The sequence below is a fragment of the Macrotis lagotis genome, chromosome 6 (genome assembly GCF_037893015.1).
Source record: "Macrotis lagotis isolate mMagLag1 chromosome 6, bilby.v1.9.chrom.fasta, whole genome shotgun sequence".
NCBI classification, from domain to species: domain Eukaryota; kingdom Metazoa; phylum Chordata; class Mammalia; order Peramelemorphia; family Peramelidae; genus Macrotis; species Macrotis lagotis.
The window spans coordinates 229,480,936-229,504,623 of NC_133663.1; the positions used below are offsets into that span (position 1 = coordinate 229,480,936).

Here is a 23,688-nt window from a genome sequence, read left to right on the forward strand (position 1 = left end):
GGAATCTCAACTACTCTTCTTTCTTCTATAGCAATTCTATTATATTATTTGGCTTTAAGGATATGCACAGGCAGCACTCTTCCTCCCCCATCTTTTTTCACTTAAAGACCTTTAGATCAGATTTGCAAGCGGAAGAAGAAAAAGAATGAAGAGAAGAATTCTCACAGTTCACACTAATAAATAATGTCCTTATATTCTCAAAACAATTTCCTCACATTCCTAGGTTAACCCCATTTTATAGATGAAGAAAAAAAGAATCTATAAAGTTAGATGAAACTAGTCATGAAGCTAGTTAAGTGTGCAAGGTAAGCCCTCAAAGCTCACTTAATCTAACTACCTCAGATGGCAAATGAGAAGATCAAATCTCCAGAAGATAAATAGCACAAGGCTACCATATCTTCTTTTTCTGAACTCAATGCTCCATCCAAGACTCCATGAAAGGTTTCAATGTTATTCTATTTAGCACAATATCTAAAAGTGCTCTTTAATAAGAAATATGATAGTCTTATAGGAAACAACTAAAAAAAAAAACCCAAAACTGAGTATAGGCCACCAGAAAATGTGACTAATGATGCAAACTGCAGTATAACTGCTCCATTGTAGAAGAGAGATTTTTAAAGAAGAAATTCACATTTTAGACTGCTCCTACTGTACCCAAGAATGATGATCACAATCATTTCTCATTCATATGTTTTTTTTTAAGATTTGCAAAGTGATTTGCGGAAAAGAAAATGTGTTAGAAAAATATATCTACATGCCTTTTATTTAGAGATATAAAATTGCCAGCCAAAGTGGGAAGGAACTTTATAAGTAGAATTCTTTATTGTTTCTTATTATTTATACTCTCATACCACAGTAATGTACCTACTTGGGAATCAAGCAAAAATGAATTGTTCAAAATACAGGCTTCTTAACAAAAAAGGAACAATTTGCATTTTTTAGAGTAATAGTATTGATAAGACCATTCCCTAAGCAGAACCAGGAATTTATTGTATGTTGATATTCAGTATAGAGGTAATAGTTGTGTGGGGTCTATAATCTAACCAATTTTTTTTTTAAAATCAAACCATATTGTGTCTGTTTTCCTATGCAGAGTTGGGAAGAAATTACTTTATAAACATAAAAGCTTCATAAAAATCTGAGTTATTAACATTGTCTACCTTCTTCCTTCTTTTCCTCTTTTTCATTCTCCTCTTTTCCTAAGTACAGAGAAGTTTTCACCAATAATTAGTCACCCAGTGATAAATTGTCTACAACAACCTTTGAAACACAGAAAAAAAAAAAAGGAATAAAATGATGGACCTAAGCATTGTCTAAGCCTTCTTCTGCCTCTGCAGGGCATGGGGGGAGTTCCTGCTTGTGAGACAGAATTAACCAGAAATGGAGAAAAAAGACCAGAGTACTTTAAGGTAAAAAACCACATTCTTATTTTGTATAATTTGCATAATCAATAGCAGTTGATTAAATGAAAAATCACAAAGGTAGACAATCTGTAAAAATGAGTTTAGCTATTGTTATTCTATATTTGAGATCTTTGTCTGCTGCCCAAGGAGTGGAGATGCTTCAGGAGAAACAACATTTTATCAGCCAATGTTCTTTCTATGAATTAAACTAAATGACAAAAAAAAAAGGTTGCACATAAAGGGAAGAATAGGTAAAGGTTCTCCTTGGAGAGAAAAATAAGTAAAGAAATTGACCCCCCCAAATCCAACTAATTAGTATCAGAAATAAGATTTAAACCTAGGTCTTTTTTTTGTTCAGTTGTATCCAATTCTTTGTGTATCCATTTGGGTTTTTTTTTTTTTGGAAAAGATATTGTAATGACTTGCCATTGACTTCTCCAGTTCATTTTACTAATGAGGAAACTAAGGCAAACAAAATTGCCATTTACTTCTTTTAATCATTTCACAGATAAGGAAACTGAGGCAAACAAGACTTTGCTGAGTCACTCAGCTATCAAGTGTTTGAGGCTAGATTTGAACTCAGGAAAAAGAGTCTTCCTGTCTCCAGGTCTGTCACCCTTTCCACTGTACCACCTAGTTGCCCCAAAATCACATCTACTTGAGTACAAGCCCAACACTGACTACGCTTCTAGGCAGCTATGTGGAAAAGAGGATAGGGTACTGGACCTAGAGTCAGGAAGACTTGAGTTCCAGTGTCACCTCAAACACATATTTGCTATGTGACCCTGGGCAACTGACAATATCTGTCTGCCTCAGTTTCTTCAGCTACAAAATGGGAGTCAAAAAAAAACAGCTACATTTAAGGATAAGAATTAGACTCAAATAAGATAATATTTGTGAAGTGTTTAGCACAGTGGCTGGCATTTGATAAGTAACAAATGATTATTTCTTTATATCCCCCTTTTTTCCCCTTTTTTTCATTGTATTAAAAATATAGTAAAAAATCTTAGATATTATTTTACAAAAAAAGAAAATCAAGAGAACATCAATAAGTATGTACCTATATGCCTACTGTCTCATGTCTACAAAATTTTTTTCAGAATCTATCTAGGCTATGGGACAGTTAGGTGGCACAGTGGATAGAATACCAAGTCTGAAATCAGTAAGATTCATCTTTCTGAGTTCAAATCTTGCCTCAGACACATTAACTGGGTGATCTGGGAATGTCTTTGCCAAAAAAAAAATCCCAAATGAGCTCACAAAGAGTTGGACATATCTAAAATAACTATAATAATAAATAACCAAGTGTAGTGTAAACTTAAGAAAATATGAAAAATTTTCAATATGATGCTCCACAGCTGCCCACATATTTATAGTCATATAATTGAGTGAAAAGAATAAAAGTTCCTAATATTCTCTGACTATTAAAAATCTTTTGCCCTAGGTCAAGCATAATCTTCTCTCCCACCAATGAAGTGCCTCCTTGGTATATATCAAAACCATACAAGTTCCTTTAAAAGAAATAATATGAGAGATAACTTTTATCTCATAATCCTCTATCAAGCAATGCATAAAACAGGGAACCTATAGTGTTTGCATATGTCAGGGAAGATTTCCAGTATGAAGTTCAAAAGGAAGAATGATTCCTGCTAGAATTTGAAGTCTTCCAGCTATTCCTGTTTGCACCAACCTTGAAAACATTGTATAACTGCCTAAATAACATACATAATCCCTCAAAAAGGGGAAAGGAGCAGGGAGCAGAATGAAAAATATGAGTGATTCATATGATATACTATTAAATGGATAAACCACAGAACTTATCCATATAGGTAACAAAAATAAAAAATCAATAGATGCAAGAAAAATCTTTTGACAAAATATTATACCCATTCCTATTAAAAAAAAAACTAGATAGAAGAGGAATCAAAGGAACTTTTCTTAAAAATGAAATGTAGTATCTATATAAAACCAAGAAAAAGCATTATCTGTAATGGGGCTAAGTTAAAAGTCTTTCCAATAAGATTGGGGTAAAGCAAGGATGTCCAACATCATCATTATTATTCACTAACATACTAGAAATGCTAGCCATAGCATTAAGATAAGAAAAAGAAATTGAAAGAATAAGTATAGGTAAAGTGAAAACAAAACTATCACTTTCATCAAATGATATGTAGTATACTTAGATGATAAAAAAATATAATTGAAATAGCTAACAACTTTAGCAACATTGCAGCATATAAAATAAACCCATACAAATCATGAGTATGTCTATATTTTAACAAAAAAAACTAGCAGGAAAAGATAGAAAGAAAAACCTCTGCAGAGAAGAAAGAGAATGTTCTATGCAAAAATAGCAATATTGTACAATGAACAACTGTGAATGACTTAGCTATTCTCAGCAATACAATGATTCAAGACAATACCATAGAACTCATGATATAAAAGGCTATCTGCCTCCAGAGAAAGAACTGGTGGCATCTGCAAACAGCCTGAACATATTATTTTCCATTTACTTTTTTTTTTGGTCGTTTTCTTTCACAAAAATGAATAATATGCTAATATTTTACATGATTGCCAATGATTAACGAGATCCAATTGTTTACCATCTCAGGGAGAGGGGAGAAGAATGAGGGAGGGGTAGAATTTGTAACTCAAAAATTTTAAAAATTGTTTCTATGTGTAATTGGAAAATAAAATACTCTTTAAAAAAAATAACAGCAGAAAACATAAAATACTTGAGTCCACCTGCTAAGATACAGACAGGATATATATGAACACAATTAAAAGTAATCAACATACAAATACAGATCTAAACAAATGGAGAAATATTAATTGCATGTAGGTGAACCAAGTAAATATAATAAAAATGACAATGCTATCTAAATTCCTTTGCTTATTAAATGTCATGCTAATGAAACTACCCAAAAATTACTTTATAGAGAAAAAATTAATAATCAAATTCATCTGAAGCTTTTAAAAATGGTCATGAATATCAAGGAAATCAGTTTTTAAAAATGGAGCAAAAAAGATATTAAACTATACTACAAAGTAGTAACCATTAAAACAATTTGGTACTAGATAAAAAGCGAGTGATTATACATGGGAACACATTGGGGATATAATATTCTGATGCAAATGAGCAATGACATAATATTTGATAACAAAGACCCCATCTTTTGGCAAAAACTGCTGGTAAGATTGGAAAGTAGACTTTTAAGGGCAGCTAGGTGAATAGACCACAGGTTCTGGAGTCAGGAGGACCTGAGTTAAAATCCAGCCTCAAGTCACTTAATCTCATTGCCTTGAAACCTCCCCGCCCCCCAAAAAAAAGTAGTCTTGTAGTCTGAAAGAAATTAGGCTTAGTCCAACATCTCATATTGTAGACAAAGATAAACTAAAAAGTAGTATATGCTTTAGACATAAAAGGTGATATCACAAAGAAATGATGGAATCCTGGATGATTACCTATCAGATCTTTAGGTAGGGGAAGAGTTTATGACCAAACAAGAGATAAAAAGGCTCTTGGGAGGTAAAAATTAATCATTAAATAAAAAGGGGATTTCACAAACTAAACCAATGCAACTAATATTAGAAGGAAAATAGGAAATGAAGAGAGATTTTACAACCAGTTTATCTGATAAATATCTCATTTCCAAAGTATAGAGAAATTGAGTCAAATTTAGGCAAATGAGAGCCATTTTCTAATTGATGAGGTCAAAAAATTATGTATAAACAATTTTCAGAAGAATAAATCAAAGTTATCAATAGTCATACAAAAAATAACTAGAGAAATTTCAAACTGAAACAACTCTGAGGTGTCATCTCATACCAACCTGAATGACTAATATAACAAAAAAGGAAAATAACAAAGGCTGTGGGGATGTGGGAAAACTGGTATAGTAATATTCTGTTGATGGAGATCTTTTTGGTACTATGGTCAAAGGACTATAAAACTGTGCATACCCTTTGATCCAACAATACTGCTGCTAGGTCCAAGAAAAAGGGAAAAGACATATAAAAAAATAATTATAACAGCTTTTTTGTGAACTAGAAATTGAATACATATCAATTTGGGAATGGTTGAATGGCATATAATTGTGATGGAATGCTTTTGTGCCATAAAAAATGAAAAGAGGATAGTTCCAGAAAAATGGAAAAGACATGAACTGATGCAAGTGAAATGCATAGGAGAACAAAGAACACAGAAAAAGCAATATTGTAAAAAATAATCAATGGTGAAAAACAAACCAATGATCCACAATTCCAAAGAATAAATGATGGAAAAGGTTACTCATCTCCAGGTAAAGAAATGACTGAAACTCTGAGTATAGATTGAAGCAGATTTTCTTTATTTTTTCCTGCTTGTTTTTTTTCAGATCATGGCTAATGTGGAAATGTGTTTTGCATGACTTCATATCTTTAATTGGTATTGTATATCTTACTTTTTCAATAGGTGGGGAGAGGTGGGGGAAAAAATTGAAGTTAAATTGAAGTTAAAATTATGTAAAATCTTTAGACTAGAGCTTAATCTTTTTTGTGTCGTGGAGCCCTGATAAAGCCTCTGAGTTCCTGTTCAGAATAATAATTTAAATACATAAAATATATAAGATTACAAGGGAAATCAATTATATTGAAGTACAATTATTAAAATATGTTCCCAAGTTAAGAATCTCTGGATGATAAGAAGCAGCAATAATATGAGATTGGAGAGAATGAATAGTTATCTTCCTTATTGGAAAGCTTAGTACCATTAAAGAGCTCATCAAACCCTCAAATTGTTTCAAAGCAAGGTCAATCACTTTTGGTTTCCTTATCCTTCTCTGCTCTTGCTCCTTAAAGTTTTATCCTTAACCAAGAGCTGAGAATATATCACAGGATGGAATGGTCTGTTTGCAACTAGTAGCCAGGGTTTACCAGGTGAGTGGAGCTTCTTTGATACTGATCTAGCCCTTTGTTTCAGTGTGGAGTAGAAGGGTAGGTGAGCAGAACTAGTTATACTCCCTCATGTAGATATTGCCCCATATTCCCAATTCCTTCCTTCAAATATGACTTTGTCTTCCACAAACATCTTTAGCTTCAGCTCCAGTTCTTGAAGGCAGCTAGGTTGCATAGATATTCAAATGTTGGACCTGGAATCAAAACCCAAGTTTGAAATCAGTTTCAGATTCTTACCTCTAGAATGCTGGACAAGACATTTAACTTCTCTCACTCTCAATTTACTTATCTGCAAAATGAAAAGAGTATTGCCACATGCCTCTAATGAGATAACATGTAACCCTTTTCAAACCCCTAAAAGACTTTTAAAATGCTAGGTATTTTGTTGTTAGTGGTGTTATTGGGTTTCTTTAACCTCTGTAGAAACAACAAAGGATCCAAGGATACTTCTACCTAGATATATCTCAGTATCACACACAAAATGTTGTTGGAGGGGATGTTTGCTTTTGTTTTTGGTTTGGATTTACTTGAAGTTTCTCTGAATTTGTTAAGTTGAATTATGAATCAATAGCTCTTTTTAGTATACCTCTGAGCCCCCATGAAGATATGAAAATCTATCTCCCTGGGTATCACATTATCCATTTGCCCCAAATGGATACACAGAAATCAATACAATAAAACAATCACATGAGCTAAAAGCAACTGGCCAAAGATAAAGCAGATTCTTAACAAACAAGTATTGGCCAAGCAGATTCATCTCTCCATAGAGAAAGATAATCAAAGAGCAGAAAGAAAAAGGCAGAAGAGAAAGGCTACAGAATTTACTGATTTCTCTTTCCTTTTAGCTCCAGAGGCACAGCAGCAGCTCTGTCTAGCTTGCAATCTGCCCAATAGCAGAGATTCAGGGATTCTCCCTATAGTATCAACTGATGCTATTTGAGGATGAAGGTTATGACAGAGTTAAGCGACATCCCCTATCTCCCCATCATTTTAGCTGAACTCTTTATTTGTTGCAGTAGTTCATTTCTTCTAGAAATCCTCATATCTTCCTCTTAAATTACTTTCTTGTTTTCCAACTTTTGTGAGATTTCAATTCTCCTTTACGATGTTAAAGAATGAGACTATCTTTTCATAAACAGTTCTTGAGTCAGAGTACATTGAGATAGCTATCCTGACCCTCAGACATCCATCATCAATCTTCAGTGGTCAGTCCAATTCGTTAGTCATTCTTAATATGGGTATTTCATCCAGTCTTCAAAATGGGACATATTTCTTTCCTATACCTTATGCTCAAATTATCAGAAGTACCTGTGAATTCATTGAGGTGGATATTTGCTACAGTGGTCTGTATCACAACCCATTGCATTCTTGCCCATTCTGTTTATCTCTTAGTGATTTTTTAAAATAATACTTAACATAAGTAACACTTTATGGTTTGCAAAACACTTTATATTCAGCCTTCACAATAATTCTGTGAGTTAGGTGCTATTATTATTTCCAATTTATAAATAGGAAAATTGAGGCTTGGTGAGGTAAATGTATCCTAGAATCACACAAATAGAAAATCTGTGGCAATGGCCTCATGTCTTCCTAAATCCAAATTCATCACTCTATCCACTGCCTAACTCTTGTCTGTGTCATCACAGGAAGTCTACCTAATTTGTTAGCTCCAAATGTGTGAAGCTCTCTGACTCTTTCTCTTGACATTGCAAAGACAAAGCATATCAGCATAACCATCAGTTATACCTCTATCTTATTATGTAATTATCCATCTTCTCCTTGCCTCATTTCTTTGTTGACATCCTATGCTCTGCTGTTCCTATTCTAAAACTAAATAAATTGGGGAAATTGTAGAATCATACAGCTAGAGCTGGAAGGGCCTTTAAAGACCATCTAGTATCATAAGAACATAGAAGCATAACTATAGAAATGGAAGAGGAAAGATCATCTAGTACAATCCCCCACACACATTGTACAGATGAAAAACCTGAGGATTTGAAAACATAATTGAGTAAGTAGAAGTTTGACAGGTAGTTATAGCCAGTATTTGTCTTCTGATATATCTTCTGATTCCAAATCAAAAACAAGCAAGTAACATAAGGAGATATGAGGAGTTCAAGAAGAAATGAACCATTTCAATTTCTTTCTGCTAAGCTCAAATTTGAACACTAAATATTCCCTCAGCCTTCTCTCCTCACTTATTAAAGAACCGGAGGATGGACTTTTAAAGTCCTCCAAAAACTCTCCTTTTTGAGAAACTGGATCTGAATTCTCCACTTTTCATCTCCAGTTCTGTTTAGTTTCAACTTCAAGGAACATGATGGTCCTGCCCTCCCTTTACAGCTTCCTTTTGTGTTTTTCTCCCATTGCACTTTAAACTCCTTGAGGAAAGGGACTATCTTTCTTTGTCTTAACTATATCACCAGCTTTTAGCATAATGCCTGCTAGATAATGGGTCCTTAATAAATGTTTATTACATTAAATAAAATTTAATTCTTCTTCTCTAGATGGTTCATCTTACAGAATATTCTTAAGGTCAAAGAGGGTAAAGATTTGTTCAGCTTTATCCCAGAAAGTTGAACTATGCCTGAGCAATGAGTAGAAATTAAAAAGGGGCAAACTGAAGTTGACATTGAGGAAAATATATATTAATTATAGCTATACAAAAGTGGAAACGATTTCTTATAAGATTCATAAATTCCCCTTCACTTGATGTTTAAGTGAAGGCTAAATGAACAACTGATGAGGTATGTTGTAGAAAGAACTTTTGTCCGGGTCTAGGTTAAACTGATAGTTCCAGGGACCCTACCACTCCCATGAGATTCTAGAATTCATTATGATCTAAATTTGCTTGGACCAGAAGTGGCAAATCTGATTATAAATACTTTTCTTTTGATTTCTTTTTATTTGGGGAACTCTAATGTAAAATGGATGGAATCAGTTTTTACTTTACTTAAATTAGTCTCCTCTGATTACAAGAAAAATAAAAATAAGTTAATTCCCTTTATAAATGAAAAGTAGATGCACTCAAAAAAAACTTAACATGATCAAAGAGATAGAAGAGTAATCTCTCTGGGGACTGAAGGGAAATGTTCTCATCAGACAGAGGGATGTAACTGAAAGAAGAAAAGGAATGCTGAATTAAGTTAGAAATGGAGTTCCTTCTTCATTTCAGCAAGACTTTCAATGTACATTGAATGCACTGTGCTCATATTGCACTCAAAGAAGAAAAAATGTGAGCATGTGTGGGAGATATGACAGACTGATGGGCATGAGTCCTAGAAAATACTTCATAGAATTATGGGATTTGGTATCTAATGCAATATGGAAACTGAAGGAGAAGGAAGAGTCAAAGATGATAGAATCAGATAGAAAATTTGAAAGTTCATCTACAAGCCACCTCATTTTGCAAATGAAAAAACTGAAGTCCAATATTTTAAATATCCAAGATTTAAACCCAGATCATTTGACTCCAAATAATGTTCTTTCTTCATCACATAATGCTGCTGCTTGCAAGAGAATTCCAAGCCAGGTTGGATGTTTGGGAGACAATACCATGAATAGAAACAGACAGGGGCTGATTGGAAAACTTTTACTACACTTTTACCTTCTTGCCATTCTCACTGTGATGACCTTTGTTAAAGTCTTCATTACTTACATGGAAGAGAGAAGAAGCAATGTGAGGCCTCTCTCAAAATCTCTCTGAAGAACTTTGGAATCAAATCAAAGATATGGGAGACACTGTGCTGTGCTCTATAACAAAGCAGAATTGCAATTGCTCAAAAGATATGTGAGATGTTCAAATTTAGAGGCAAATGTAAAAGACTTGTTTCTGACCTATGGACACATACCAAGGTTGTAGTGATCTGATCAGCTACAGTAACTTTGACATAATAATGTCATGTTGAGCCTCTTTGATCATGAAGGACAGCACCTATACCTGGACCATTCCACTATTTATATATTTCCTTAGCACTTGAGCACAATGTTTTGCCAATAGTAAGTCTTTAATAACTACTTTTTTGTTAACTCATTCATTTCTTTAGTCTTCTAACTTATCTCCCACTTCTCATCTTATCTCATTGCAATCCATCCTACACTTACCTGACCATCAAAGTAATCATCCTAATACACATCTTATCAGATCAATCATGCATTTAAAAATCAAAAGTATCTTCCTAATACCTAACATATCAGATCCAGATTCAATTGCTTGGTATTCAAGGCCCTCAACCTATAATTCTATCAATCTGCTGGTTTGATCTCACCCTGAATTCAATAATTGAAACAAACCCTGAAATTAATTTTCATGTAGACAGTACACTATGTCTTGAATATGCTTCCTCCACATTACCTCTTTGCAAATCCTTATCTTCCTTCAAGGTTAACCTCAGTTATTATTCTCCCTGTGAAGTCTTCCCTTATTTCCTCCCAGCTGAAAATATATTTTTTTCTTCGGCAGTTTACAGAATGCTTTAAAAGCTTCTCTCCTTAGCTTTATATTTTTTATGTCACAATAACCACCTAGCAAAATGCCTGAGAAACAGCATGATTCAAGGAAATCACCAAACAGTCAAAGGAATTGAATTCCAATCCTGCCTCTCATACTTAGGAACTGTGTGATCTTGAGCCAGTCACTCAACTTATGTTTTCTTATGTCTTCTCAGTTTCCTCATCTATAAAATGGGAGGGGCGGGGCTAGGAGGTCTCTGAGGTCCCTCTCTCTTTATCTGGATCTTTGGCTCAATGAATTCTGTAAGAACAGAGTCACCTTATTTTTTTTTTTTTGTTCTAAGTACCCAAATGTTTTCATAAGTTCTTCAATAAATGCTTAGTTCCATTTTTAACCCAACTCATAGAATTGAAATCTGGGAAAGATCCTAGAATTCATCGAGTTCAGGCTCCTCATTTTACAGATAAGGAATTTGAAAGCCAGAGGAGGGAAGTGACCTAGTTAAAATCAGAGAGAGTATTAGCAGAGTTGAGATTTGAACCCAAGTTTCATGATTATATTTCTATCAGTGTTCTGTGAATATCATATACCCCAAAAGAAAGCACTCTCTACCCTTTCTATAGTCAAAGTACAGAACTTTTTATGAGTATTATGCACCTGTCCTATTATAATCTGTTCTAATATATTAGTTATTTAAATTATGTATAAACCATGTACTGTATATATGCACACATATGTATTTTATTAAATAGATATGCACATATATATATATGTGTGTAATTGAAGGAAGAGAAAAATGTCACTCAATGGATTTGAGAATAGCTTACAGTCCAGTCTGGCTGAAGTATAAACATATATGAAAGGCATATGTAAAATAAATTAAGAAAAGTGGGTTGGTATAAATCTATGGAGGGCTTCAAATATTATTTTATTTATAAATATACATATATGTGTGTACACATTTATGTAGATACATGTTGTATAAATGCATATATACATTCTGAATATGCTATAGTTCTTAATATATAATATATAATTCTATTATATAAATATATAGCAATATTTATAACTATATCTTACATGTATGAATCCATATTCCTTAACATATAATATAATTATATAAATATATAATTAATATATCAGGTTTATTTATGACTATAGATTATTCACACACAAATATATGTGTATGTGTGTGTGTGTGTGTGTGTGTGTATGTATAACACTATATAACCTTTGAGGTTCTCCATAGTTTTGTTCATTCCAATCTACTTTTTAAAATTTATTTCATTTGACTGCCATGCACATGTTTACACTCCAGTATACCTATTATATATATATATATATATATATATATATATGTATATATATATATATATATATGGCTATATTCAGGATTATGGCTTATTCATATTTGTGGAAAATCTTTGACTTTATTCTACAAAATAGGTACTAAGATATTTATTGAATTTCAATTTAATATATAGTATTTTGGATGAATTCCTTAAAAAATAACATTAGAAAAAGATTAATAATTCCTTGATCCCAATTACTTCTGTCATTATCATCTCTGATCGTCAGTTTTCCCGGGTGTAAAGTTGGGATAATGATGTCTTTGACTTTCCCACCTCACAGGATAGATGGGAGGATCAAATGAAAAAACAACCAGGGAAGTGTTCTGAAAATCAAAAAACAGAGTCTTCTCATTATTGCCAGTGATGCCATTGGAGAAGTCGTGAGCAGAGATAATAGCAACAAGACAATTTTTACACTCCCCTAAGTGTTAATGAATAGAACAACCCATCAAGAGAAAGTATATTCAAGGACTATAAGCCTAAAGTCATTCTACACAGACTAAGCTAAAAGACAGAAGCAGAAAAAAATAATGAAAATCGTAGGTATGGTTACCATGGCTACCAAATATCCTCATCATGTTTTGGTTTCTCTTATTTAATCATGAATCCATGGGTACAAGGAACAATGTCATTTTGAAGGTTCTTTCTGGTTAAACTCTTGTATGCCCTCTATTTAAAAGTGGCCTGAGTCTCAGTAAAAGGTAGGTCAAATCTTAAGAGTAGAAACACTACCAAGATTAAATGCTTTTTCAAAGTTGCTTGGCTGTCCCTCAGGTAAATTCTAGAGGCTGAACAGCAATTTTTTATAAACTTTGCAAAATCTGTTCCTGCAAGAAAGGCATCCAAATCAAGAAAGCCTCTCTGAAATAATGAAAAGGCAAAGCTTCAGAATATACACTGCAAGAATGATGTAAGCAAAGTTAGTAGAGCAATAAACATAGTAACAACTTAGTTACTCTGATCAATACAATGATCAAAGACAATTCTAAAGGACTCATGTTGAAAGACACTATCCACTTCCAGTAGAGAACCAATGAACTCAGAGGACAAATTGAAATATAAATTTTTTACTTTATTTTCTTGTGTTTTTTGGCAAAAGGTTAACATGGACATATGTTTTGACTGATTTCACATGCATAATTGATAACATATTGCTTGCTTTCTCAATGAATGTGGGAGGACAGGAGGAAAAGGGAAAAATGACAGGGAAAAGGTGAAATGACAGGAAAAGAATTTGGAACTCATTTTTTTAATGAATGATAAAAATACACAAATCACAATTTTTCTAAAACAACCAAAGGGCAGCTTGTGGGGGTGGAGCTAAGATGGCAACAAGAGAGGATCTTCTCTTAGGTGCTCTCTCATAAAACGTACAAACTAAGAACTAACTAAAATTTTGAGAGAGAGCACCCACAGAGGGACCCAGTGAGGCAGTTCTCCTACTCAAGGTAACCTGGAAAAGAGCAGAAAGGATCTGCTCCCTGGGTTGGAGGGGCAGCCTGCCAGAGGGGTGGCCCACCAGAGCGAAAGAACTTCAGCCTCCCAGAGACAGCCCCAGGGTGCTGGGAGCCACACCTCACAGCAGGGAAAGTTTCCTGACCTATGTATGCCCCAAGGAGCACAGGGCACAACTTGGGGAAACAGCGGGGGGACCTCTGCCAGAGTGAGCACATGAATCCCAGCCCTCAGGGCACACAGTGAGCAGCAGCGGAGGCAGTCTAGATCCAGGAAACAGGAGCAGGTGGAGCAGGTAAGCAGGAGCCCCCAGGGCATGAGCCCATTGAACATAGGGATGGGAGTGGAGAGAGACTGCCGAGATCTACCCCTGGAACAGGACTCTGGGGTTCTGACCACACTCAGATCCCGATCACAGTCTAGGCCCCCCCATAGAACAGCAGGGCCCCCCCACCTCAGTCCCATGGCAGAGGGGGGCACTTATGGTTATTCACAGACCAGGAGGGAGGGCAGAACCTCACACACTGAGATCCTTGTGGGAGTGTCCCAAAAGCTCAGGAAGAACCCCAAAAATAGGCTTAGGCTGGGAAAATGAGCAAGCAGAGAAACAAGAGAAACACCATTGAGAAATATTTTGCCTGTGAGCCCAAGAAGGATCAAAATACTCAGTCTGAAGATGAGGAAGCACAAGCTCCTGCATCTAAAGACCCCAAGAAAAACAGAAATGGGGCTAAGGCTATGACAGAGCTCAAAAATGACTTTGAAAATCAAATGAAGGAGTTAAAACAAAAACTGGGAAAAGAAATGAGAGAGGCAGGAAAAACATGAAAATGATGTCAACAGCTTAGTCAAGGAAATTCAAAAAAATGCTGAAGAAAATAGCATGCTAAAAACCAGCTTAGGTCAATTGGATAAAACAGTTCAAAAAGTTATTGAGGAGAAGAATGCTTTAAAAAGCAGAATTGGCCAGATGGAAAAAGAGATAAGAAACCTCTCTAAGGAGAACAAATCCTTCAGACAAAGAATAGAACTCAGGGAAATTGATGAATTTACGAGAAATCAGGACTCAATACTTCAAAACCAAAAGAATGAAAAATTAGAAGAAAATGTGAAATATCTCATTGAAAAAAACAACTGATATGGAAAACAGATTTAGGAAAGATAATTTAAAAATTATTGGGATATCTGAAAGTCATGATCAGGAAGAGAGCTTTGACGTCATTTTCAAAGAATTACTACAGAAAATTGCCCTGATATCCTAGAAGCAGAGAACAAAATAGAAATGGAGAGAATCCACAGATCCCCCCAAGGAAGAGATCCCAAAAAACCAACCCCCAGGAATATTATAGCCAAGTTCCAGAACTCCCAGGTCAAAGAGAAAATATTACAAGCAGCCAGAAGGACACAATTCAAATACTGTGGAGCTGCAATCAGGATCTCATGGGATTTAGCAGCAACTACACTGGAAGCTCGGAGGGCTTGGAATATAATATACCAGAAGGCAAAAGAGCTTAGAATGCAACTGAGAATCAACTACCCAGCAAAAATGAACGTCCTCTTCCAGGGAACAATATGGACTTTCAACAAACCAGGGGAATTTCAAATGTTCCTGTTGGAATGGCCAGAGCTGAACAGAAGGTTTGATCTTCAAATACAGGACTCAGGTGAAGCATAGAGATTGGAAGAGAAGGGTAAAATATGAAGGACTTAATGATGATGAACTGAATGTATTCTTGTATAGAAAAATGACACTGATAATACTCATATGAACCTTCTCAGTTAATAGAGCAGGTAGAAGGAGCTTTTATAGTTGAAGCACAGGAGAAAGCTGAATTTGAAGATAAAATTTGGTGTAAAAATAGAGTCTATAGAAAAAAGGGAAATGTAATGGGAGAAAGAAAAAGGAGAGGGGGAATAGGCCAAGATATTTCATATAATAAAATTTTTCTTTACTCCAATGAGCTATTGCAATGATATGGAAGGGGGGAAGGCAAGGAGGAATGAGGGAATCTTCGCTCTCATCAGAGATGGCTAGGAGAGGAAACAGCATATATACTCAATGGGGTATAGACATCTGGAGTAAGAAGGAGAGGGAGGGACAGGGGAAGGGGTGGGGATGTGAATGAAGGAGTAGAGGATGGACCATGGGGTGAGAGTGGTCAAATATAACACATTTTTTTTTTACTTCTTGCAAGGGGCTGAGATTGTATGGCCTGTCCAGGACCATGGAGCTGGATGGATGCTGGGCTTAAGGGGTGGTATGGGGGCTCCAGCCCTCTTGGCCCCAGGGCTGGGGATCTGTCTGCTGTACCACTCAGCTACCCTACAGCAGAGTCAGAGTGAAAGGAGAGAGAAAATATAGTACATGGTAGTGGAGAAGTATGAATGGAGGGAGTTGCGATCAGCAATGGCAACAGTGGAAAAATATGGAAGTAACTTTTGTGATAGACTTATCATAAAGAATGTGATCCACCCATGACAGAGTTGGTGGTGTTGGGACACAGACTGAAGCACATTTTTTATTATTATTATTATTATTTTGGGAGGGGGTGCAGGGCAAATGGGGCTGGGTGGCCTGACTGGGGCCGTATAGCAGGGTGATCGTTGGGTGTCTGAGGCTGGATTTAGACCCTGGTGCTCCTGGCTCAAGGGCCAGTGCTCTGTCCGCCACCCAGCCTCCCCCTACTATTATTACCATTTTATTTTATTTTGGGTCTTTTTTTTTTCTGTTTTTGGTTTTTGCAGGGCAGTGAGGTTGGGGTGGCTTGCATGTCACACAGCTGGTGATAGTTGGGTGTACAGGGCCAGATATGGGCTTGGGTGCTCCTGGCCCCAGGGCTGGTGCTCTTTCTACTGAACCACCTTGGCCATACCTACAATTATTACTATTATTTTTTTATTTTAATTTTAATTTTTTTCTCTCCCCTTTATCGCTCAAGCAAGTCTATATTGGGGGGGGTATTTTGTTTACTCTTAAACAAGAATATTTTATTAATGTATAAAAAATATTATTTGTACAAAATGAGAATAAATATTAAAATTTTTAAAAAGAAAAAATAAAATAAAATAAAATAAAATAAAATAAAATAAAATAAAACAACCAAAGGAAGGGGTGCCTAGGTGGCGCAGTAGATAGAGCACCAACCCTGGAGTCAGAAGTACCTGAGTTCAAATCTGGCCTCAGACACTTAATAATTACCTAGCTGTGTGACCTTAGACAAGCCACTTAACCCCATTTGCCTTGCTAAAGCCTAAAAAAAAAAACCAACCAAAGGAAAAAGAATATACTTTACAACACTCTGTGTAACTTGGTAGCTCTTAGAAGCTCTGCTCTATCACATCTCTGCTTGTTTGTAGATTTTGTATTCATGATCTAATAGTTTCCATAGCTCTTACAGCTGTCTCAACTTCTAAAGTATTGGAATCTCTATTAGGTATTTTTCTTTTTTAAAAATTATATTCAGTGATATTATCCTATTCTTATCCAAAATAAGAAGGGAAATTTGAGTTCTTTACATATTCCATGTGGTTGAAATCACAAATTTCTTTCTCAAAATCGAATTCATTATCTTCTTTGCTAAATCTGCTCCCCCTCCAGATTCTACTGATGGCACTACATTCTTCTCAGTCACCAGACTCAGAGTCTAAAGATAAATTTTGACTTCTCCCCTTCTACTCTTACTCTATCCAATCAATTACCAAATCCTTTTGTTTCTACATCTATAATATAAAATAGTATATTGATAAACATTTGATAACCAAGAAAAACCAAAAAACCAAAAGGTTTTCAGTTTAATCTGTATTTGTAAACATTTTCTCCATCAATTTATTGACTCTAAACAATCAAAAAAGACAATTTAAAAAAAATAAAACCTGGTTTGTAATAATTGCTGATTTCTGAGGTATAAATGCTCATACTGAAAATTTAACAATCAGCTCTTTGGAATTCCGGGAGCTGACTCTAGCACCCTCTTGATAATATAGGTCATAGATCCCCTCTTCTTTTATCTCACCTTTTTTTTTTCACCTTTGTTCAACCCCTTCACATCTCTTATTAAATTTACCATAATCCTCTTCTAACTGCTTTGATCCATCCTGAACACCTTTGCCAAAATAACACTTCTAAATGCATTGGTCTGACCCTGTGACTCCTATCCAAAATCATTCAGTGGCTCCCTCTTGCCTTGGGTAAAATACTAATTCTTTACCATCGTCTTTGATGATCTCCACAGCTTTATCCCAACCTACTTTTCTAAATTTATTTTGTTTGACTGCCTTTCATACATAATTATGCTCCAGTCAGACTGGACTGTAAGCTATTCTCCAATCTCTTTCTGTCCTCCAACACCACTCGATATTAACAAACTATTTATCTTCCATGTTCCCTCTTCAAATTCATTTGATGACAGTTTTTCTTTTCCTTCAAAGGCTAGTAGAAGCCTTTCCTCCATAAAGTTTTCCATTATGCTTCTCATGATCCATCCCTCAAATTGTCCTAAAATACTTTCTCTTAATCTCAGTTTTGCCAACTTGAATAATATTTTTCTGTATACATATCATATCCACACAAGTATACTGTAAACTTTTTTTTCCATTTTTGACACTCTTGTTCAATGTCTTATACATGGTGAGCACCTCCCTTTCTTGGGCAATCAAGGTTAAATGACTTGCCCAGAGTCACACAGCTAATATGTCTGAGGCCAGATTTAAACTCAGATCCTCCTAATTCCAGGTCCTCCAGTGCTCTATCCACTGGGCCACCTAGTTGACCTTGTAAACCCTTAACAAATTATTATTTTATTATTTTTTCATTTCATATACAAATGTATAAATGGTGACCTTGGTTCTCTCCAATAATGCAGTGTATGGGCTACCCCATCACCATCATCACCCCAGATAAGTTCCCATCTATGTTTTTCCTTAAGTTTACCACAGGAATACACTCAACATGTTTCCTTGCTTTTTCTTGATATCAGAATTATATCAATGGAAGACAAAGACTATTGATAAGTTGACTCTCACACTCATCATGTGACTCTTTGGCAATCCTGTGTTTTGTTTTGTTTGTGAGCATCATTTATTTCTGTTCTTCAGAATACTCTATTAATTTCTGATGGCCATAACTTGACTTCTTCAGAGACTAAATGTTCCTTAACTTAAGACCATACCATATAATTCCTCCACCAAAGAAAATATAGAGATTGGACCTGGATTTCACAGTAGAGAACATCCAGGGAAAAAACTGCCTCTACGAATCCAATATTGTACTTTCTCTACAACTTAGAAAATAGCCTAGACCCAATGAGAAGTGGCACATAGGGAAGAATGCTATACTTCGAATCAGGAAGACTCATTTTCCTTAATTCAAATTGAGCTTCAGACACCACCTAGCTGTGTGACCTCGGGCAAGTCATTTAGCTCTACTTGTCTCTGTTTTCTTATCTGAAAAATGAGCTGGAGAAGGAAATGGCAAACCACCTTCAGTATTTTTTCCAAAAAAAAAAACCCAATGTGGTTACAAAGAGTTGGACTAAAATAACTGAACAACTATGATTTGCTCAAAACCACATTGCTAGAATTCAGTAGAGGCAAAATTTGATTCCCCATTCATCTTGGCTTTATGGCTGTATCTCTATTCATATTCATACTACATCTTGGCATTGTGTTGATAAAAACTTAATATTAAAAATATAAGCCTTTACTTTAAAATTTTTAGGAATTATATAAACTTGGGTCTCAGAAATTAACCAATACTTTCTGTGTTGTGGTAAGATTGGGGGCAAGATTTAATGTTCCCATTTGGGTTTCATTTTTCGCCATTGCCATCTCTGCCAACTTTAGCAACAAAAAATGATCACTATTCTAAATAAAATGAAACCATTTCTCATTTAGAGCATAAAAATATTTTCATTTAGAATATTTTTAGTAGGTCCTTTTTCTTTTTTGTTGATATTGAAAGAATTTTTTCCTAACCCCAACCCATACTAGATCACTATGGTATATCCTTTTTCTTTGTGGTCTTCATCTTTTCTAAGCTGGCCTCTTTTGATCTACAAAAGCCAAACTCTGAAATTCTTTGGAAAAATAATTTAAAATTGAACTGAATTCATGAGCTTCTTAAAATTGAAAGTTCATGTTTAGGGGTCAATATGTTGGTACAATGTTATTGAAAATCAATAAATTTGTGTAAGCATATTATCAGCAATTAGGATACAAAGCTTCTAAATTTTAGCATATTGTCACAAGCCAAAAGATTTGGCTTTTTTTATGCACTTGAAAGATTTAAGTTTGCCCAATGCATTCACAGGTGAAATCTAAATGGAAAAAGAAAACATTTTTAAATGGTCCCCAACAAACAGAGATGCATAGTTTTAGAAGGATAATAAACTTACTGCATTCTAAACTTCGTCCTTTGATTTGTTTTTGAACTTCAAAAGGGGAAAGGCCAGCTAAAATGTTTTAGAGACTTGGCTCTGATGAGAAAATGGGCATTCAGGAAGTTTATTTATCCAAATGCCCAAAAGGGAATAAAAGTCAGTATTACTGACAAGTGTTCAAAAAAAAAACTACAGTACACCTTTAAACAGAATTGTCAGTCAAAGGAGGGAGGATCATGTGACTTCAAATTTTGTTAGTGAGTTTTTGGTTTTGGTTTTTTGTTAGGTTTTTTCCTGAGTATTCATACCCTTTGAATAGAATCTGTTGATAGAAATGCAGAAACAACTTTAGTGTGGACCCATCTGAGAACAAGGGGGTCTCAAAGGTTTTGTACCCTGCTTTTCATTATAAAAAAGAAACCAATGAAAATCCCTTAGTAATTCAAGACAATGAAATTGATTAGGAACTGTGATTTTGCTGAGAATTCTTCATTAAGTCAAATTCATAATGTTTAATAAAATATTGGCTCCCCCAAAGCTCAGTGGCTTTGTTTGGGAAAAAAATGCCCTGGCAAAAAGTTTGCATAACATAATTCCCATTACTCTGATAGCTGAAATTTTTGGTTGACATCCTTTGTCTTGAGTCTGCATGGCATAATGGTTTTGCATACATAATGAGGTACAACCTATCTACTCACAAATGAGGTGCCCACTTGAAAAGCATTGGATCATAAGAAGGAACTATTTTAGGGGAAAGAACTGAAGTATGGTCCAGTGTATCATATCCCTACACTGATATTTACTGCAATTGTGGTATCTCTCAGAGACACATAGGGCTACCAGTCCTATAGGGTTAATATAAATGATATTGCTAAGAGATTTCAGAGGAAGTAGTATGATATGGGGGGAAAAAGTTGGAGGTTTGAAATCAAGAAGATTTGGTTTAAATCTGTTTTTGTCATTTATAGTCTATGTGACCTTGGAAATCACTTACCATGTATGCGCTTAATTTCCCTCATCAGAAAATGATGGGGTAGATGAAAATGACTTCTATGGTTTTTTTTTCTGGCTCTAAATGTATAAATGAGTTAAGGTTCAAAATTTCATCAAATAACAGAAATCTACTGAGATCCTGAATTATGCCATCAGTATCTCTTGAGGGTAGGGAATTTAGAGGTGTGTTGCTAATTTCTTTTGTTGCTTTTTTTTTATTTTGTTTGTTTTGTTGCATTTCCAGAACCTAGAATGGAAGAAATTAAATAAATGTTTGTTGAAGTTAAGAGTTATTGAATTTTGACTTTTAATTTAGGGAAGGTTTATTTCAAACTAGGAAGAAGTTTTTTGGAAGACTTTCCTAATCAAATGAAATCTTTCCTAAATTGATTTGAACATCAGTTGACAGGCAGTGGAGAGACAAGAAGACCAGATAGACTTAGGTCCAAAGCTGAATATACTTTCAAAGGAACCTCTCCACCAAGAACTTGAAGGTCTGGAGAGAAAGGATCAAGATTTCAAGGAAATATAGAAACACTAGCCAAATGTAAATATTCTAATGAGATACATGACTATCTTATTTCATTATATGTGAAAGCCTAGAGAGAAAAAAATTTTTCTTGAGTATGCATCTCTTTTGAGGTAAAACAAGGTAAGGTGCATGTTTTCAGGCCAATTAGTCGGGTTTTCCAATTTTTATCATTTTTATTAATGTCTTATTTTTATAACACATTCATTTCTAAACTTTATTCTTCCTTCTTCCCCTACAGAGCTGTCCATCTTTTGTAACAAGGATTTTAAAAGAAAGAGGGGAAAAAAAACAAGTTAAAAAAACAAACTAACACAATAAATATGTCTGACAGTACATTTCAATTCTATATCCTCGCAGAGGTTCCCCACTTTTGCAAAGAAAGAAGATAGGTGCATTTGTCTCAACTTTTATCCAGGATCAAGCTTGATCATTATAGTTACCTAACATTAAGTTTCATTTTGGGGGATCATTTGCACTTACACTGTTGTAGTTATTCTGCATATCATTTTCCTGGTTCTTTGCATTACATCAGTTCCTATTTGTTTCTTTGCTTCTCTGGATTCTTTGCATTCATAGTTTCTTATCATATAAGTTTGATAAGCTAAATTTTATTCATATTATTTTCTTTGTTTTTATTCTATGACAGTCACTAGATTGGATTTTAACATGTGAGCTAATTTTTCTCTTTGGACCATCAGCAAAAATTATATATTTTAGTTGGCTAAACATCTTCTTTAAATGCTGGAATGAAAAAACAAATACCTTTCTTTAAAAGTAGTCTTTATTTTAACAATCTCAAGAAAAAAAGAATTTTATCCTCAAGCTTACCTGACAATTTAAGATTTGTAAAAATACAAAATTTTTCCTTTTATTGAAAAAAAGCATTTGCTTGGGGCAGCTAGGTGGTGAAGTGGATAGAACACTGACCCTGGAGTCAGGAGGACCTGAGTTCAAATTCGGTCTTAGACACTTAATAATTGCCTAGATGTGTGACCTTGGGCAAGTCACTCTTAACCCCATTGCCTTAAATAAATTTTTTTTAAAAAAGCATTTGCCAGGTGGAAAGATGGGAAATCTTCCTTTAGTAAATGATTCAATGAATATTTTCTAGCCCAATTCAATAAATCATTAGAGGTGGATATGAATGGCTTGTGACTGATAGTGTTTGCCAATACAAATTTGGTTTCATCCCACAGATCTGAAGGAAAGCTAAAAAATTTAATAATTTTCCTTTTTATCCTTGCTTAATTATCCTTACATTAAATATACTTTCTCTGTCATCACATTTCTCCAGAGAGAGAATGGCAATGCCAGGGTTTGGGGTTCCTGATTTTAGAGTCATAAATTGAGGAAATCCTTTTGAAGAAGTAGAATTTAATTCAATTCAACATTTATTTAAGCACTTAACCAGAAGCAGGTCTCTCAAAATCAACATATCCAAAATAGAACTTATCTTTTTCCCAAATCCACTCCTGAACTTTTTTCTTATTGGTGAGGGCACCATCATCTTTCAAGTTACTTAGGTTTGCAATTGCAGTGTCATCCTCAAATCTTTTTTTTTTTTAATGTATTTGGGATATAGACCTAGCAGTGGTATTGCTAGATCAAAGGGTATGCACAGTTTTATAGACCTTTGGACATCCATCCTCAATTCTTAACTGTCATTTATCCCACATTCTCATTCAGTTGTCAAATCTTACTTCTACTTCCATAACATTTCTTGTATTCATTTCCTTTTTCTATTCACATAGCCATCATCCTTTTTCAGGTTCCTAATGACCCCTCCTCACCTGGCTATTGCAATAGTTCAATGGTCTACTTGCCTCACATCCCTCCTAGGTTCAATTTATCTTCCACACAGATGTCACACTAATTTTCCTAATGCACAAATATGATCATTAGACATACATACAATAAATTACATTGGCTCCTGATAGCTTACAGGATCAAATATATGTCCTCTGTTTGATGTTTAAAACCCTTCATCACTTTGCCACAAACTACCTTTCCAGTCTGATAGTACATGATTCCTTTCTTTTTTACTGTTTCTCATATACAGAACACTATTTCCCACCTCTGAAACTATTCATCAGTTATATCCATACTTGAAAAATGCTTCCTCTTTCTCTCCCTTCTTTCCTTTATTCATTTCTTCCTTGCTCCTTCCCTCCCTTCTTCCTTTTTTCTT

The 23,688-nt window shown here is 34.8% G+C and overlaps 1 long non-coding RNA gene across 1 annotated transcript; it reads left to right on the top strand.

Annotated features, from left to right (window-relative positions):
• The first annotated feature begins 1,214 nt into the window (after window positions 1-1,214).
• LOC141492061 (uncharacterized) lies at window positions 1,215-12,658 on the top strand. Its single transcript, XR_012469840.1, has 3 exons — window positions 1,215-1,409; window positions 5,780-5,829; window positions 12,424-12,658. It is a non-coding gene; the product is annotated as an uncharacterized LOC141492061 (long non-coding RNA).
• The last annotated feature ends 11,030 nt before the right edge of the window (window positions 12,659-23,688 follow it).